The following is a 12,066-nucleotide window of genomic DNA, read 5'->3' as shown; positions in this document are numbered from 1 at the left end:
TCATACCTTGAGCCGTACCCGAGGTGGTCGCGGTCCGAAAGCTACTCTGGCTACCGAGGAACAAGAAAAGGGCTGCCTCACTATCAGCTCCCCCAAGACGTTACAGTCCCCTGGCAATTTGCGTCCTGGCGCCCCGCTTTCATCACGACCTCGATTGACCTACTCGATTGACCGCGTCGCTACTCCTCACCTGGTCTCGTCTTGCCACCTTGCTCTTTGTACTGCACGCTGAGCTTCGAAAAGAACGACGGAACGACGAGGAATTTAACTGCCCCGTGCCCTTTGTCCGCGTCCGTGCAGAACATGCTTCTCGGTCTCCTTTTGACCGGTGGCTCGAACGTGTTGGGCGCGTCAACATCGTCAACGACGACCGCACCTTCCTTTTCCTCGCGCCTTGGCTTTTGGCGCCTGTCGCTGCCTTTGGCTGCGCTGCATTAGCCACCGCATTTCGATCTTTAGCGCGCTTCTTTATGCGGGGCTTTTTCCTCGAACTCTCTTTCATGCCGCTTTCGCGTGCCTCGTGCTGGCCGGCACACATTTCGTCAGCCCGGATCGGTCACTTACCCGCACAGTCTGATTGACTTTCAATTAAATCAACACTCTCTTGGCTGTCTAGACTGGCGGAGAGCCGCACCGATCGCTGAACAATGCAGTGTTCTTCCCTTGAGCTACAGAGCTCGCAATCCTGCCAACTACCCTCAACTGCATCGTCCAGCTCGCACTTCACTTCGGCACGCAGATATGACTCGACCTGGGTGCTCGTGTCTGTCGGGTCAGCAGTACTCTTTACTTTGCTAGCAACCTCGCTAACATTACAAGCGACGCAAACGCGCGGTAACTGTGCCAATTTGTTCGCAGCTGGCCTAACTGTCTCTACAGTCCTCTGTTGGCACAGCACCTCGCGCTCTCACTCTGGCCTTTAACGGCCTCTGCTGCCACTAAGGCATTGTTAGCTGCTAGCAATTCGAGTTCACTTATGAACGTGCTGCTAATCTCGCAGGTGCTGCTACTTCTCTCGGCTTTTGAGCAAAATCTGCTATCTGCTTCCTCCCACTTTCGCTGCGTCCAGCCTACAGATTTCTCAAGCCGCTGTTGACTTTGCTCGATTATCTGCTCAAAACCTTGAATCTCATTGTCCAATGCAGCAACGTACTGCCTCGTTACTTCTGTTAGGCCTTCTTTCTGCGAAACCCCTTTCAGTTCCTGCCTAGCTTCTTCCTTTTTTGCCTAAATTCATCCTGTTCTTGCCTAATTGCTTCCTGTTCCCGTTTGTTAATTAGAATTCGTTCGCCCATTTGTGCTATGAATTTCAAATCATTCTCACTTTCGAGAATTGTCTTCCAAATTTCTGCTTCCGTCAAGTCCTCCTCTACGTCTACCTCGATCTCCTCAAACAACCACAACAGGTCAGCTCTCGTCGAACACATTAGGACCATGGTCGCTACTTTAAGCTTTGGCTCCGCTGTCACACAATACTTGTTGCGATACCCACGCAAATGAGGATACAAGTTACAGATCCCAGCGAATCAAATCCAAAAACACAGAGAAATCGAAGCCTGGTAAATCTTAGAGCCAGAACAAAACGCTTACCCACTGAAACAGCACCATATCACCAGTCCTTCTCTGCCGTACCCAGTGAGTTGCAAGAGGTGGTCAATCTCACGTCGCCTCCAACTTGATCCGGATACCGGTCGGTCACCATGTGCCAACGTCCGTCAGCTGCCGTTGCTGTCTCCGAGTCGTAGGCCGATTTAGGAGCCGTAGGCCGATCTAGGAGCCGTAGGCCGATCCCACCGCTGCCACCAGTTGTAAGAGTTGTCGGACGATCCCACCGCTGTCAACCGGATGTAGGAGTCGTCGCACGATCTCGTCGCTGCCACCATTTGAAGGAGTTGAAGGTCGAAGAGAGGAACTCAGTGAACAAGATTTATTTACATTATTTACATCTTAGACAAGACATATATCGTCAGTCTAGCGTGACTCCCATATGGAGCCCGCAAGACTAACATACAGAAAACAGCTTACGAGCACACAGCTCACGAGTACATCTCGAGCACGACAACGAGCACACACTAGCAGCCGACAATCGCTGCTTATAAGCGCTCTACTCAACGTCACAGTTCGACGTCATTGAAGATGACCCGCCCTTTTGGAGGAGGATGAGGGCTGTCGACTTGGAGGAGGATGAGGGCTAACATACAAGTGCCGCACACACACACTGGTGTGAAAGTCCGGAGCCGACGTCAGAGGGGCTTCGTAGAACTCTGCCGCCCGCAACCGCGACGAGACTAGAGGCTAGTGGTTTCAGCGCAAAGCCTGTTCGTCGAACTCCTTCACTCGCATCGGAGACGAGGCTAGAAGTTGGCGGTTTCAGCACAAAGCCTGCTTCGTCGAACTCCTTCACTCGCAACGCGACGAGGCTGGAGGTTGGCGGCGGCATTCCAAGATGAGGTTACCACCGCTGGCGTAACTGGCTGCCAAACTTGCACTGCAGCTGGCCGTTCTTAACACTCCCTATAAGTGTGCCGTTCGCAAATATAGTGCAAAGTCGGGCAGACACGCGGTGCAGATGAAGAAGGCGTTAAGCACTTCTGACATGTGGACCGATCCCGTAGGTAGTGCAATGCTGGGCCGACCCGCGGTGGAGGTGAAGCAGGCATTAAACACTTCCCTTAAGTGGGCCGATGCCGAAGCTGGCGCGCCAACCCGCGGTGGCGGTGAAGCAGGCGTTAAGCACTCCCCATAAGTGTGGCGATCCCGAAATAGTGGAATGCCGGGCCGACCCTCAGTGGAGATGAAGCAAGCATTCAGCACTGCCCACAAGTGGACCGATTCCGAAGCTGGTGCAATGCTGTTCTGACCCGCGGTGGAGCTGAATCAGGAGTTATCCCTCTCCACACGTGGGCCGATCCCGAGGATGGTGCAATGCCGGGCAAACCCGCGTGGAGGTGAAGCAGCCGTTAAGCACTCCTCATAGGTGGGTCGATCATGAATCTGGTGCAATGCCCGGCCGACCCGCGGTGGAGGTAAAGCAGGTGTTAAGCACTCCCCACAAGTGGGCAATTCAGAAGAAAGTGCAATTCCGGGCCGACCCGCGGTGAATGTGAAGCAGGCGTTAAGCACTCCCCATAAGTGGGCCGATGCCGAAGCTGGAGCAATGCCGGGCCGACCCGCGTTGGAGGTGAATCAGGCGTTAACCACTGCCTACACGTGCGCCAGTTCCGAAGATATTGCCTTGCCGGGCCGACCCGTGGTTTAGGGGAAAGTGGCGTTAAGCACTCCCCACACGTGGCCGATACAGAAGATAGTGCAATGCTGGCCGACGCGCGGTGGTGGTGGTGAAGCAGTCGTTAAGCACTCCCCACATGTCGGCCGATCCCGAAAATAGTGCAATGCCGGGCCAAATCGCGGTGGAAGTGAAGGAGGCGTTAAGCACTGCGCACACGTCGGCCGATCCCGAAGATAGTGCAATGCCTGGCCGACCCGCGGTGGAGGTGAAGGACGCGTTAAGCGCTCCCCATAATTAGGCCGATCCCGAAGCTGGTGCAATGTCGGGCCGACCTGCGGTTGTGGTGAATCAGGCGTTATGCACTCCCCAGACGTGAGCCGACCCGAAGATAGTGCAATGCCGGGCCCAATCGCGGTAGAAGTGAAGCCGGCGTTAAGCACTGCCCAGACGTGGGCCGATCCCGAAGATAGTGCAATGTCTGGCTGACCCGCGGTGGAGGTGAAGCAGGGATTAGGCACTCCCCACACGTGGGCCGATCCCGAAGTTAGTGCGATGCCGGGCAGACCCGTGGTGGAGGTGAAGCAGGCGTTAAGCACTTCCCATAAGTGGGCCGAACCCCAAGGTAATGCAATGCCGGGGCGCTGACCCGCAGTGGAGATGAAGCAGGCATTAAGACTCCCCCACGTCGACCGATCCCGAAGCTGGTGCAATGTCGGGCCGACCCGTGGTGGTGGTGAAGCAGGCGTTGAGCACTACCAGAAAGTGGGCCGATCCCGAAACTGGTGCAATGCCGGGCTGACCCGCGGCGGATGTGAAGCAGGCTTTCAGCACTCCCCACACGTGGGCCCATCGCGAAGAAAGTGGAATGGCGGACCGACCCGCGGTTCTGGTGAAGCAGGCGTTAAGCACTCCCCATCAGTTAGCCGATACCGAAGCTGGTGCAATGCCGGGGTGACCCGCGGGGGACGTGAATCAGGCGTTAGCACCCCCCACACGTGGGTCGATACCGAAGATGGTGCAATGCAGGAACGACCCGTGGTGGAGGTGAAGGAGGGCTTAAGCGCTCCCCATAATTAGGGCGATACCGAAGCTGGTGCAACGGCGGGCCAATCCGCGGCGGAGGTGAAGCAGGCGTTAAAGGGAAGCTCAAACGGTTTTCAATTTCTATGAATTGCTGGGATTGGGAAGAACAGACCTAATAATTTACGGTTCCGAATTTTTTTTTCGTTTTGTTAATATAACGGGCGGAAATCGCTTTCTAAATCACCCGCGCCGACACGCCCCCATCGCTTCCCGGAGCGCCGGGTGAGGACGTTGGCAGAGGAGAGAACCGGCGAGAGTGACGTCATGGGCGGAGACCGAGCTAACCGAGCTGCGGACCGGCGTGCTGACATGTGCTGGCATGCCTCTTTGCGTCCTGCGCTTTACTGAACGACGCTACGAGAGATCTGCCGCCGCCGCCGCCGCTCACGTTTGTTTTGCGATTTTCGTAAACTGTTCTTTCCTTCTGTGCTGCGTGAGTGCCTACAGCCAAGGGCGCCCAAAATGCTCTCGTTCTGTGCAGCATTCGGCTGCGCGAACACAGGCGGGCGAGACGATGTGGTGTTTCACAAATTCCCGAAGGAAAAGAAGCTTGCAGCGCAGTGGGTACGTGCGGTGAGGAGAGATAAGTTCGTGCCGACGAAATCAACTGTGCTGGGCTCGGACCATTTCCGCGACAGTGACTATCATCGGAGCTTGACAACGATGCGGGCAATCGGCATTCCAATTTAATCGGCGCGACTGAAGCCCGGCGTTGTTCCGTCTATATTCTCCTACAAGAAAAACACCTCGCCACCTCTAAAAGCGGCCTTCGCCAAGAGGAGAAAGCGTGAGGTAAGGGTTTTAATATGCACACGGGCAATTTTTTACCAGATGATCACCTTAGTGTCGAACAAACGGTCTACGACGAAGCGAGGTGGAGGCACAGCCGGGAATATGCACCTACGTGCAAAGTGCTTGCCGTTTTCATCCTGTTTTACCTCTCCGCTTTGTCACAGAACACTGTACTACAGCTGTTTGTTCGGCGCTGTTCTGATACGGTGAAATAACTGGCCGGGGGTACGCTTGCGCATTCAGTGATATTTGTTTTTCGTCCTACCTCGCGGTGCCCGCAGATTTAGCTGTTCAGCATTCGTGTTCAAATCGCACGACATGAGGCGTTACGGTAATATTTTCATGCTCGCGTTAGAGTAGTTGAACTCGGCGTGTAAAAACTTCGTTCCGTAGATTTCGCACTCACAGCTAGCTACCAGCAGCGAAATGCCGCAAAAGCGAGCGTCGGCACAGCCGCGCCCGTGGCAAGGCGAACGGGCTCAAATAATGAAGTAACGTTGTGAGGTATTGAAGTTATCAGCGTTCGACATGGTCTAGCCCAATACAGGCATCACTGCTTGGCAAAAAAAATGTTCTTGGCCTTGTTCCTAGGGAACCAGCTATGCATCACGTATGGGAAAATTATTATTTGAAAGTAATTATATTACATTACTCATTACTGTCTTATTACGCTCATTGATTTGAATTACATTACCAATTACCGCCTTAAAAAAGTAATGGTATTACTTTACGATTGCTTCCAAAAAGTTTTCATGCATACAAGAAGCAAAAAGCAAAATATAAAGGGACGCCAACCTTTCTTTAAGGTAACATACACTTTCATGCCCTCCCCCCATGTTTCTCAACGACACCTCGCCACATTACCAACGTTCTGACACCGTACACAGCTCACTGGTGCATATTTAGCACAATTACTAAATTACTTTAGCCATGAAATTACAGACAAAATATTTCACATTACTATCACTAGACAACTAATCCGTCACATAAATTGCTGAAAAAGTATTTCAATTATTGTAAGTAATCCAACTGCTGTCATGTATACTGATATGCTGAAATTCATGACATCCATGCCTTGCACTCTTTCAGATACTAGCAGAGCTCCTTGAGAACCGAGCCCCTGATGAACCTGTTCCACTACCATCACCAATCGAAGATTTTGAAGCAGCCAGTGTGACACAGGCATATAATGAAGAGTTTGAAGCAGCCATTGTGGCACAGGCAGCTGGTGTTGAACAGAGTAGCCCCGAAACTGCAGACAAGAGCCTTCAAGTTGTGATAAAACCAGTAACATCTTGCACGGCGTCACAAGCAGACATAAAAAAAAGTGCAACTTCATTTCACGTGGGACGCAGACAAAGCCTCGGGATGTTTCAATCGGTAAGATCACGTGACATTAGTCTGCTTCGTTGTGCACATTGAAGAAATTCGTGTTTTCAGGAAGATAATTTTATGAATAAGAATGTGTAGCATAGTTTTTCAGTAATAGCCTGACTTGCAAATTAATTTGAAATGAATGGGTCCCTGGACATTCGTACCCCTTATGAGAAGGATGGTGGGATAATAGTGGGCTAAGAAATAATTGCATGAATGTTTCAAGAATTGTCTTTCTTTTTTCTTTTCAGGTGTCCAGGTTGGCAACTTCACTGCAGATGTTGCTACTCAGGTCATGAATGTGGCAGAGCCATGTTATGAGAGTGACAGTGACAGCCTAAGTGACAGTGAACCTCCTTCTGATTTCGACGACGATTACAATCCTGACAATGACCCTTGCCACGAGTATGTTATGCTATTCTTACTGTTGCATAGCCTTTGAGATGTCAGCACTTTCTGCAGCCTGTGGTTCATGACTAGTTGTGTAAATTACATGCAACTCTCCTACAAGTTTTCAAACCATCTAAATATTTTCCATTCGGTGAAAATCTCGTATGTCTTTCAGGCCCGACACCTGTGCCGACTCTTCGGAAGATGGAGTAATTTTAGTTGAAAAAAGGCACCTGACCACATTGTTTCTAGTCTGCCGCACATGCCTTGCTCCTTGCACATACAGTCTTCGCTGTGAAGGGACAGTTACAGAGGTGTGTGCTCAGTGCCCACTAGGACACCAGCTATGCTGGAGGAACCAAGACGTTGTAAACCAGCAGCCAGTGCTAAACCTGAAGCCTTCTGCTGCCCTTTTGTTTTCGGGCAATAACCCTGCTGCAACTTTGAGGATGCTGGCTTCTATAGGTGTTGAAGTTGTTACGGACAGGACCTTCTTCAATATCCAGAGTATTCACCTTTGGCCTGCAGTGGACAAAGTAAGGAAGCATTTTCGTATTTTATTATTTGCAGTGCATTTTCTCACTACTTTGAAATATACTTCCTGAAGGTTTGGAGGGAACAACAAAAGCAGCTATTCGAAAATGCCCGTGGCCAAGAAGTTGAGCTTGCAGGGGATGGGCGGGCTGATTCGCCTGGCTTCAGTGCCAAATTTGGCACATACTCTTTGATGGATGTTGCAAACAACAAAGTGCTCCACGTAGAGCTTGTCCAGGTTTGTTTCAACTTTTTTCTAGCGTTTTGTAAAGACTTCACAACGCCTGCATACCGCTGAATGTTGTGCTGCTGCAGTGGTTCCTGCTGCTTGAGTTTATCTTGTATACAACATGTTCTCTCAGACGGTTAAAATATTGTCTCTTGTAATTACAGTCAAATGAGGTAGGTGGCAGCTGCCACATGGAACTGGAGGGTCTTAAGCGTAGCCTTCAGTTCCTAGAAAACCATAGTATCTCTGTGAAGACTCTTGTGACTGACCGGCATGCTCAGATCAAGGCCTATATGCGAAGAGAAAAACCAGGAATCAGGCATGAGTTTGATATCTGGCACGTCGCAAAAGGTATCTTGAAGCAACACATCTATATACTGGGTTGAAAATATTGGCGCTTGCTATATGTATTGTTATAAAATATGGACACTGGATGTCGGACATTGCATTATGCATTTCAGGTGTCTCCAAAAAATTGACTGCCATTTCAAAGCGACATGACTGCAAAGAACTGCAGCCATGGGTGAAGTCGATTCAAAATCATTTGTATTGGGTAGTCGCATCCAGCCATTCCCACAGCGAGCAGATTGTTCCCAAGTGGCTGTCACTACTAAATCATATTAAGGATGTGCACATTCACAAAAGTGCAGTATTCCCAGCATGTCTACATGAGGAAACTGAACGACGTCAGTGGCTCAGTGAGAGTAAGTACTGTCAGTCAAAATGTAGGGAAAGGATATGTTACTCAAAACCAGTGCAATGCTTTGCGTGTACATATTGTGTCTAAGTGTGTAAAGGAGGTTTAGGGTATCTTAGTCATTGTATAATGTAACAGCAGTCTGCAAAAATATCTTGGGTCTGTCCAATTTTGTTCTTTGCCATTGTTAGCTCATATGGTGCAGGTATTCTTTGCTCAGTTCACTATTGGTTGTCTAGTATTTCTGGCTCAGCTGAAATTACAGCTGATTGAGAAGTTGTCGGAGCAGCTAGCACAGCATTCTTTGCATAAATGTGGTGATCTTTTGCACGCATATGTCCATATACTCTCTAGGCTCATGTCAATTGTGTGCCACATAGACATTTCTTGTCAGTGAGGTTTCACTAAGACTGCCTAACTTCCATGGCTCAACTTAGGACTGGTTTGTCCTGTGTCTAAATGAGAAAGTGTGCCATATTTTTCAGAGTCTAAGGCATTTGAAAGGCTCCAAGCAATTGCGGCTTCAAAGCCCCTTTTATTGGACATGCCCAAGCTATCAACATCACATCAGACCTACGGTCTTGAAACTTTTCATGGACTTGTGATACATTTTGCTCCAAAGTATTGTCAGTACTCATACCTTGGAATGAAGGCAAGGTAAGCCTCATTATTTTCAGCCTGCATTTACCTTCTTATGCAACCTGCCAAGATGGAAGTGAGCATTGTACTTTTGCACATGCTCACTTGCTGCAGTATGATGGACACTGTCAAGGCAGGAGCATCGTTTATTAAATACCTGTGTTTGGTATAGGCTCGTATTCACATGGTTTCTCGATCACCAACATTGTTGTGGAAGCAACCAGCATTACACTATAAATTTCTACTTGGGAAATATTGAGCATACAAGGGTAGGGATATGACAGGCTTGCTATGGCATACATTCTTCAACTGGCTAGTCAGTTAAACTTCAATTAAAAATGATTACATTAATAATTTCTTGTCAAGCAGCACCCAAAATGAAAAAAAAGGAACATTGAGACCTACTCAGGATGTACACACTCGTCTGTACATACTGTGCTTGTTATTGAAGCAAATTTGTTATTACATGTGGGGGGGGGCAGTATAGAGCCTGCCAGACCGCACTATGTGACCCATGCATTGTTCACAAAACAGGCATTGTAGATGATTACAGGTTTACACGCAATTCACACATACCTGTTATTACTGTGTATTTGACCATGGCCCATCATTTCAGAACCCAGTTAGCCGTCTTGCACCACAATGAAAACAGTGAAAGAGGCTAAGCATGCAGAGTAGATGGTGAAGCCAGGTGGAATGTAAAATATCCAAAGGCTACAGGGGGCAAGGGAATTGCTTGCCCTGTAAAGGAACGGACAACTCACAGTAGGTGAAAATTATTTTTACTTGTGCGTATTAACACCACTACTTGATGGTAACATCAAATGCTTTCCTAAAATATGTGAAGATGCTTTTGGACCTCGTGATGGTGGAGGCAAAGAATTCGTCATCACGGTTCAAGAAAACTCGGCTCCCGATGACCCCGCTACCATTGTGCAGCCACTTTCCTCAAGTTTCCAAGGATGATGCTGTGAGACGGAGGAGAACAAGATTCAATAAGTAACGTCGCGAGCTCATTCACTGAGAACAGAAAAATTGGCTTTGCGTGTTGGTGCAATTGCCTGATGCATTCTAATAAAAAATATTCCCAGCCTGCAAATGTCCCTACTAAACTTACTACCGTGCTTTCAGTAATTACGCAGAAGTCCAGTGACTTTGTAGCCATTTCTTTCTGGTCTCATTTATTTACCTCTGCAAAATTCCTCTAATTTGAGACATCTCTTCCAGGTACTATCTGTAGTCAGACAGTAAAGACGAAATATCAAGCAACATTAGTAGCTTTGTGGGCACCTACCAAAGCTGAATGATGCTTACTGGTATAGTGTTTCAAGCTGCAATTTTACTTCACAATTTACACTGAGTTTAGCAAACGCTCCATATTGATGTTAGCATAGTAACAATGGGATTCCTCACTTGTATTTAAAAAAGCAAAACTACATAGTGCGTTAGTGCAAGCAAAGTTGATCTTTTTACATGGCAGTCACACTGTGGTTGTCGAAGGCAGAAACCTTTCAGCTGAAATTATTTAATATCTGTGGGATTTAAGTACAGTGAAAAAAAGGAGTTGTACTCTGATGAATACATAATGGTAATGAAAAAAAATTCACGAAATGCTCTTTGGAAACACTCAAAACAATTCAAATAGAGAAAAACTAACTTGCTGCATTTTGTAGAGCATTTCATTAATACATTTGCACATCTATCTTCGCTCACCTAAATGGAATCCCAGAAGTGTTTGAAGCCTGTATATGAGCCAGTTCTGGAAGGGTATTTCTTCCGAACAAGTTCAAGTACACAGCTTGGCAGAATTCGACGGTTCTTCTTTCCCAACTTTTTCCATACTAGCCAGACAAACTGGCGGTATGCTGCATACCTGAACTGCCTGTAAAAAAAAATTGCTTTTGCATCACTCTTTTTCCATTGGCTATATCATTTTCACACCTGTGTGTAAACTTCTTCCGTTGTCCAGCCGGTTCGACTCCTTTCTGGGCAAGTGCCACTTCCAGTACTGCCCTGCTGAGGCACACAGTCCTGAATTGTCTTGACCTTGTTACGCACTGCGTGCGCTTCTGTTTTTTCCTAATCTCTTGCACCTCCTGGCAGCACAACCAGTTCTCTTCATCTTCCATCAATACGCAGCACATGCAGGTGCACCTAGTTTAATAAAAGCGTGATTAGGCCCAAATTTATGCACTGGAGAAATACGAACATTTGCAGCCATTAACGTCTGGTAACACAGTTTTAGCGTAGCCGGATAGCCTTACGACAAATGCGAAAACGCGTTGTTGCTAGCGTTGCTATACTCCGTTTCATACATCAGGTGCAACGCTGTGGAGGCTTGAGATACTTCTTGCAGTGGCTGCGTTCGCACTTAGAAAAAGTTCGGTGTTTCTTGACCCGATTTTTCAGAAAGCTTTCCATATATAAGCTCAGTTCAGAATGAAAAAAAAAGGAATTTACCCATAGAAACCATCCGTGTACTTATACGGCTGGTAACACGTTCTTTTAAAAAAAAAAGTTCTTTTAGGTATTTTTTAATTGCAGCCCGTCGCGGCAGCTTCACGTGCATGCTCGCGCGAGCAAACGCCGCTGGCACGCTGCGAAGCATAGACGGAAACGCGCGCAGTAATAAATTTTGGTGACCGGACTTCGAGCGTAGCTTCCACAGCGATGCACCTGAGGTATCAAATGGAGTGTAGGCTTGCCTAGTGACATTCGACGTACGGTTCAGTTATCGTGTTTACCACACGGCGGTGCTAAAACTGCCTAATATATTTATGTCAACACTAGCATGGAGCACGCATACCGATTCTTGATCGAGCCACACTCGCAAAGTCGTCGAACCATAGTATGAATATTGCACATATAATACCTCTGGTCATCTCTGGATGTGTATGATAAGCAACTTCCATGACTGTACCTCACAGCACTGCATGTGCGCGCTTTGAAATGCGGCACTTATGTTCGCGATCGTGTATCAACGCTGAAAAAACCACGGGAGTTTAGACAAGCAGCGGCAAGGTGCTTGACATCGCGGAATTGCACTAGTGTAAATCTAATGAGAAGTTAGTGCTTCGGCATTCTTCCAGCAGCATGTTC

The 12,066-nt window shown here is 48.2% G+C and overlaps 1 pseudogene; it reads left to right on the top strand.

Annotated features, from left to right (window-relative positions):
- Nucleotides 1–4,362: 4,362 nt before the first annotated feature.
- Nucleotides 4,363–10,330, top strand: LOC126538457 (uncharacterized; annotated as a pseudogene).
- Nucleotides 10,331–12,066: the final 1,736 nt, after the last annotated feature.

This window comes from Dermacentor andersoni, chromosome 4 (genome assembly GCF_023375885.2).
Source record: "Dermacentor andersoni chromosome 4, qqDerAnde1_hic_scaffold, whole genome shotgun sequence".
NCBI lineage: Eukaryota > Metazoa > Arthropoda > Arachnida > Ixodida > Ixodidae > Dermacentor > Dermacentor andersoni.
This window is presented reverse-complemented; position numbering and strand designations above follow the sequence as displayed.